At 36.2% G+C, this 6,880-nt stretch overlaps 1 pseudogene across 1 annotated transcript; it reads right to left on the bottom strand.

The window, feature by feature from the left end:
* Nucleotides 1-5,207: 5,207 nt before the first annotated feature.
* LOC709146 (proteasome subunit alpha type-6 pseudogene) lies at nt 5,208-6,152 on the bottom strand (annotated as a pseudogene). Its single transcript, XR_013161.5, has one exon. The product of XR_013161.5 is annotated as a proteasome subunit alpha type-6 pseudogene (transcript).
* Nucleotides 6,153-6,880: the final 728 nt, after the last annotated feature.

Below are 6,880 nucleotides of genomic sequence, written 5' to 3'. Positions count from 1 at the left end.
TAATTAATTCTTGAGGAATTCTTTTCTGATAAAAGGCATTTGAGCCAAGCCATGAAGTAAGTGAGGGAGTGAGCCATGTGGACATTGAGGGTAAAGTGTGTCAAGCAGAGAAAACAGCAAGTACAAAGGCCCTGAGCATACATCATTGATCAAGAAATAGCAAGAAGACCAACATAGCTAGAATAAGTATGAATGCTATGGTTTGAATATTTGTAGCCTCCAAAACTCCTGTTGATTCTTAATCCCCAATGTTGCATTATGGAGAGGTGGAACCTTTAAGAGGTGGGGCCTTCGAAAGGCAGACCCTTCATGCATGGATTAATTGATTTGTTAATTAATAAATTAATGGGTTAATGGATTAATGGGTTATCATGAAAACCAGACTTAGGGACTTATAAGAAGGGGAACATATAATTCCCTGTGCCACCTCAGGACTCTGCAGAGAGTCCCCATGAGAACGAAGGCTTTCACCAGATATATCTCCTCAACCTTGGACTTCCCAGCCTCCAGAACTGTAAAAAACAAATTTTATTTCTTATAAATGACCTAGTTTCAGGTATTCTGTTATAAGCAACAGAAAATGGCCTAAGACAATGAACAATATGAAAGTGGTAAACAATGAGATCAGAGAGGTAGTGGGAGGCAGATTTTGGAAGGCTCTTAGATGGCAAGGGCTCCGGATTTTGCTCTGAGTGAGATGGGAAACCACTGGAAGGTTTAGCAAAAAAGTGATTTGGGAGTAAAGACATCTCTTCTAAAATGGCAGGGAGAAGATAAAGAATTTTTAAGCTAGAGAAAGGAGATTCCCATTCGATTTCTTCTGAGGTAGGGAGGTCAACTACCAAGAGAGACATGAAGAAAGGCATGGTTAAAGTTTGCATAGAGTAAACAAGTGTTAAAAATAACATTGAGAGCATTTCTGGAATAGTAGAATAAGGACCTCCAAAATCCACAGTGAGACACTGGCAAAAGTGGTTAAAATCAACTTTATTACAACTTTACGACTTGCAAGAATCTAAAGACTATTTATTCAGAAAAACCAACTGATTCTAGGTAAAGCAGCAAGGTTTGTGATTTGCAGTATTTCCATTGTCCTCTCCCACCTCTGAGGTAACAACTCCATCATTAATTATGTGGGAACTTGAAAACCAACAGCCCCACAATTGCACTGAAAACCAGCAGCCTAGAAGCCACAGGAAGGGGCAAAATGGGACGAGAGCCCTCCCAAAGGTCCATCCCAAGGTAATTGCCACTATTTGACCTGCCTGGCAGCTTCCCGAACAGTTTCAATAGTGGATCTTGTCTTTATTTAACCTATTCAGAACTGACTTAATATGAATGGCTGTATTCCCATGTCATAGTAGAACAATCAGTGGCAATTGTTCAGCACTACAGTTGTCTGAGGCAGCAATACCATTTGGGACTAATAAGAGGCTGACCTGAAAACATAAAAGGAAAAACGGGAAAATCAGATGTTCACATGGGGCTTTCAGGAGCTCTGACATTCTCAGGAATCTAGAATGCCATGTTCATATGCAGAGCTGTGCACATGCTCAGGAAAGACCTGAGAAGAGGTGACCTAATCTCTCACTTCCAGCTGAACTTAAAGCTCTGCACAAGTAGAAAGCCAAGGCTAAGTTGGAGTTAAAACTTGCATGACAGAGTATTGAAGGCATAACTCAATGCACCAAAAAACAATGACAACAATAATAACAAAAACAAACAAACAACCCCCCTCCAAAAAAAAATCTCCATAAGGGGTAGGAAGCTTATTGGTTCAAGACATTTAAGGAATCTCTGCCCAATCATTAGCTGACCACTAAACTAACTGAGCAAAGACTTCAGTTGCTAAGGACAAGAAAGATACAAATTCTACAAAATTAGTCCAGGAGAATCATTAAACAAGTAAGCAGCAATAACACAATGAACTTCAACAACACCAGAAACTGGGGAGGTGGCAGGTCATCTGATTTTCTGAGTTTCCACATCATATTATTTTAAATATCTAGCTGTCATGAACAAATTGAGATATGGAAAGAAACAGGAAAATATGTCCCCCTCTACACACACACAAAGCAAATAATAGAAACTGTCCCTAAGAAAGCCTAGATATTAGATTTACTAGATAAAAACTTTAAGTCAATTATTATAAATAAGTTCAAAGAACTAAATGATACTATATCTAAAGAAGTAAAGTATGAAAACAACATCTTATGAAGTAGAGAGTATCAATAAAGACACAGAAATTATAGGGAATAACCCAATAGAAATTCAAAAAGTATCAACATGTACAATAACTGAAATGAAAAATGTATTACAGGATCTCAACAGCAGGTTTGAACTATCAAAAGAAGGAATAGGCAAACTTTAAGGTTAGTTGAGATTTTCCAGTTTGAGGGCTAGATTTTTTAAAAAGAATGAAGAAAAAGGAACAGGGCTTCAGATACCTGTGAAATATTAACACATGCATAACGAAAGTCTGTTAATGAGAGGAGAAATAGAAAGGAGCGGAACAAAGTTCCAAATTTGATTAAAAAAAAAAACATTAATGTGCACATCTAAAAAGCTCAGCAAACTCCAAGTAGGATAAGCTCAGAGATCCACAGCTAGACAAATTATAATCAAGCTGTTAAATTAAAAAGAGAATCTGGAAAGCTAGAAGAGGCAAAGAACTCATTACATAAAGAAGAAGCCTCAATAAGATTCGCAGCTCACTTAGAAATCATGGAGGCCAGAGAGCAGCAGGGTAACTTAGTCAACATGCTCAAAGAAAAAGAATGTTAACCAAGAATTCCATATATATTAAAATTATACTTCAGAAAAAAGGAATAAACCAAGATATTCCTTGATAAACAAAACTGGAGATAATTTTATATGAACAGAACTGCGCTACAAGAAAAAGAAAAGGAAATCCTTCAGAATGAAATTAAACTACACTAAAGAGTAACTTGAATCTACGTGAAAAAATAAAGGAGCACTGATAAAAGTAATTGCAGAAGGAAATATAAAAGATGCTATGTATATTTTTGTTTGTAACTCTTTTCTTCTCCTATCTAATTTAAAAGAAAGTTGTGGAGACTTCTGTTTCTTGAAACATGGAGATGTACTTTATCCTGTTCCTCTAAGTTCAACTAAAAACCTTAGATGTTATATACATAACAACCATTAAAAGACTCTAAAAGTCAGAAAGAAGACAGACTGGCAAGGGACCTTGGGACTTGAGAAATGACACAGTGGTGAGAGCCCTGGATTTGTTTTTATTATTATTTTTGTCTCATATATCCCAGACTTGTAACTGAAGAAGTTAGCAACCCAGCAACACTAATGGGTGCAGACAAAACAAACAAACAAAAAACCCTTAACAAAAGCCTGCTCTCACTTGCCAAAAGAACAGAATAGGGGCAGCCTAGCAAGACAAAAAAATGTCAAGACAAGCTTTACTCCAGCCAAAAATCCTAGAAAAAACCTGTAACTCCACTCCCATTCATGCTAACACAGTCCAAGAGGAGAACCTAGACTTATAACCCTCCTGAGACTAAAGTGAAGTATCCCACACCCATGCTGGGAAGGTATCAAAGAAGGCCAACGAAGGATCCAGGACTCTCATTCCAATTCCCCAGTGATGAGTCTCTAGTGATGTCAGTGGGGATCATGAGGGAAGCCTACACTTTCACTCCCATGGCAGATACCCCTTCTCCTCCCTGCTCAGGGACCTAGTGGAAAGTCAGGAGACTTTCATCATTGCCAAGGAGTAAGGCTGTGCCACCTTCATCCCCTGTTGGAGTGATGTCAGAGAAAGCCAGGTAACATAGAAGTTTTAAAAAATAGATCCAGAGTCTTATAAAATAATATAAAATGCCCATGTTTTAATTTTAAAAAATCATTTATCATACCAAGAAACAGTAGTCTCAAACTGAATGGAAACGTATGATCAATGAGTAACAACACCAAGATGACAGAGATGTTAGAATTAACTGTCAGGAATTTTAAAGCAACCATAATTTTTAAAAGCTTCAATAGCAAATACAAATATTCTGGAAACAAATGAAAAAAAAAAACAAGTCTCAAAAAGGAAATAGAAGACCTTGGTAAACTGCTAGAGCATATAATGAAGAACCTAAAGGAAATTTTAGAAGTGAAAAATGCAATAACCCAGGTAGAAAGCTAAGTTGATGGGCTCTATTGCAGAATGGAGAGACAGAGAATAGAATCAGTAAACTAGAGAATAGAACAATAAAAATGAATTAATCTAGACTACAGAGATAAAGTAGAGTTAAAAAAAAAACAAAAAACAAAAAGACCTTTCAGGGACCTGTGTGATAACAAAAGAGTTAACATATATTTCATCAGAGTCCCAAAGGAGGAGAGAAAAAAAGTGGAGTTGAAAAACATACTCAAAGATAAAATGCCTGAAAACTTCCTAAATATGGCAAGAGAAGTAATTCAAAAGCTAAGCAAATGACAAACAGAATAAACCCAAAGAAATTCATGCCAATACACATCAAAATTAAAGTTCTGAAAATGAAAAGGCAAAGAAAAAAAAATCCTGGAAGCAGCCAGAGACAAACAAAACCTTGCTTACAGGGAACAAACAAAGCAATAATGGTTTTCTCATCAAAACTGTCAGGCCCAAACTGACAAAATATTTTCCAAGTAATAAAAAAAAGAAGTACTGTCAATCCAAATATTATACCCAGTAAAAATATCCAGGAATAAAGGGGAAATCAAGACATTCTGAAATGATGGAAAGCTAAGAGAAATCACCGTCAGACTTACTCTAAAAAAATGGCTGAAGGAAGTTCTCTGAACGAAAAAAAAAAAAAAAAAAAAGGAGGAAACTTGGAACTTTAAAAGGAAAGAGAGGCCACAGTAAGCAAAAATATGAGTAAATAAATAGACTTTCCTTATCCTTTTGAATTTTCAAAATTATGTTTGGTGACTAAAACAAAAAATATCTTTGGAATGGGTAAAAAGTGATAGCATTTACTGAATTGTAATTACTATTAAAATTCAAAAAACTGAACACATTCTTTTAACCATAAGCCAGTCTTAGTTAAATCAGGACTGCCCAACAAAAATATTTTGTAAGTCATTCATGATCTGAATTCTGGCATAGGATATCTATTAAATTATGGTATGCATGAAACAGTCATGAGACATTTCTGTTTTGAAATAAATAAGGCAGTAGCTAATTATTATTATGATTATTTTTAATTTTCCAAAAGCGTTGTTTTTATTTATATAGAGTCCTAACCACTTCAGTGGCAGGAGGAGTGGGAGAGGTCCCTTTTTCAATCCAGGGACCTCCGTAATGTTGGTTTGTTGTTACCAAACACACAGGTAAGTGGCATCACGGATCTGGTAAACTAACGACAATGTTTAGTCTCTCTCTGCTAGGGCAACAAGGTGAGCATCAATCTCTGCTTCTGTAAGAATCCTGAATTTAGGATTTTCAACTGTCACTGCTCCAACTTCTATTTCTGAAGGTTTGAAATCAATTGATAGAACAGTAGACAGGCATGTAATTGCAGTTTCCACTGTCTGTTCAAATGTCCAATCACATTTCTTCTTCACTTTTTTTTCAAGGAAGCTGGTTGACTCAGTTTGTTTAACTCCTGCTGCAGTAGCTTTAAACCCACAGTAGTAACCTGCAGGATCACACTTATATACTTGAGGGCCTTGATCTTCATCTATACCAATTAAAATCATACAACAACCAAGAGGCCTCATTTCAGCATTCTGTGTGCAGACCTGAGAAATATCAGCAATTCTTTTACACAGCATGTCCACAGGAATCTCATAGCCATACTTGTATTTCCAGTTAGCTGCCTCATAGCGTGCCCTCTGTACCTGGGATCTGCTGTCGGCTGTCATTCCGGTCATCACACAACCAATGTTTTCAAGTATCTTGAATAAGTGAGTCACTGTGCTGGAATCCAATAATTTGTCAGGTACTTTCTTCTGTGTGACAATTACTGCACAGTCTTTCCCTCTGACAGCTACTGATGTAAGGCCACCCTGGTTAATAGCCTTAAAAGCATATTCTACTTAGTAGAGCCGACCCTTGGGTGAAAAAATAGTAATGTGGCGGTCAAAACCGGCGCTGGAACCACGGGACATGTTGGTAGAAGCACTACTTCAAACACAATCCCCAATTATTACTCAGTAGCTTTTCTGAGGTAAGCTATCAGGTCTGCCCTTTCTACTTCATCTTAATGCCAGCAAAGATCATTTTAGTAAAGTTCAAGTGTTCACGGAGATCTTAAAACCTATTGGAGATTGGTTTTATATTTATATGTATCTAACTGGTTATAGGAACACATTTAAATACCGGAGAAATTCCTTCAATGTCTTATAACAAAGCAAGATTCACCTGTGTTTTGTGTTCATTTGCCTCTCTTAAAGGCAAGGGCTGAAAATAAGGTAGCAATATCAACTTTATATTTTTGGCCTTATGCCAATCTAATTAGAATTTCATGTATCTAAAATGGTTCCTTTTACTTATTGAAAGGCATTTCAGTGTGGTTTATGTGTAATATCGAAGATTATTTAACACTTCAAAAAATTATAACACTCTCTGACGTGGTCCTAAATGTATATAGAAAAAATATTTTTAAGATAATGAAATTATCTGAAAGGTAAAGGGGTTAAAAGAAAGGTAAAAATTTCTATACTTCACTAAAACTGACAAATTTCATTAAAATTGGTAAATTGATGACACTCGTAGACTGTGAGAAGTTATGTATAAGTTCTGTAACATACACAGCAACTGCTGAAACTGCTCTGCAAAGAAGTATACTCAAAAACCTCATAGATAAAATGGAATTCTAAAACATATTTAAGTAACTCATAGGAAGTGAGATAAAGAAGACAGAGAAAT

This window comes from Macaca mulatta, chromosome 9 (genome assembly GCF_049350105.2).
Source record: "Macaca mulatta isolate MMU2019108-1 chromosome 9, T2T-MMU8v2.0, whole genome shotgun sequence".
Classification (NCBI taxonomy): Eukaryota; Metazoa; Chordata; class Mammalia; order Primates; family Cercopithecidae; genus Macaca; species Macaca mulatta.
The sequence above is the reverse complement of the archived record's forward strand: the minus strand, read 5'-3'. Positions and strand labels throughout refer to the sequence as shown.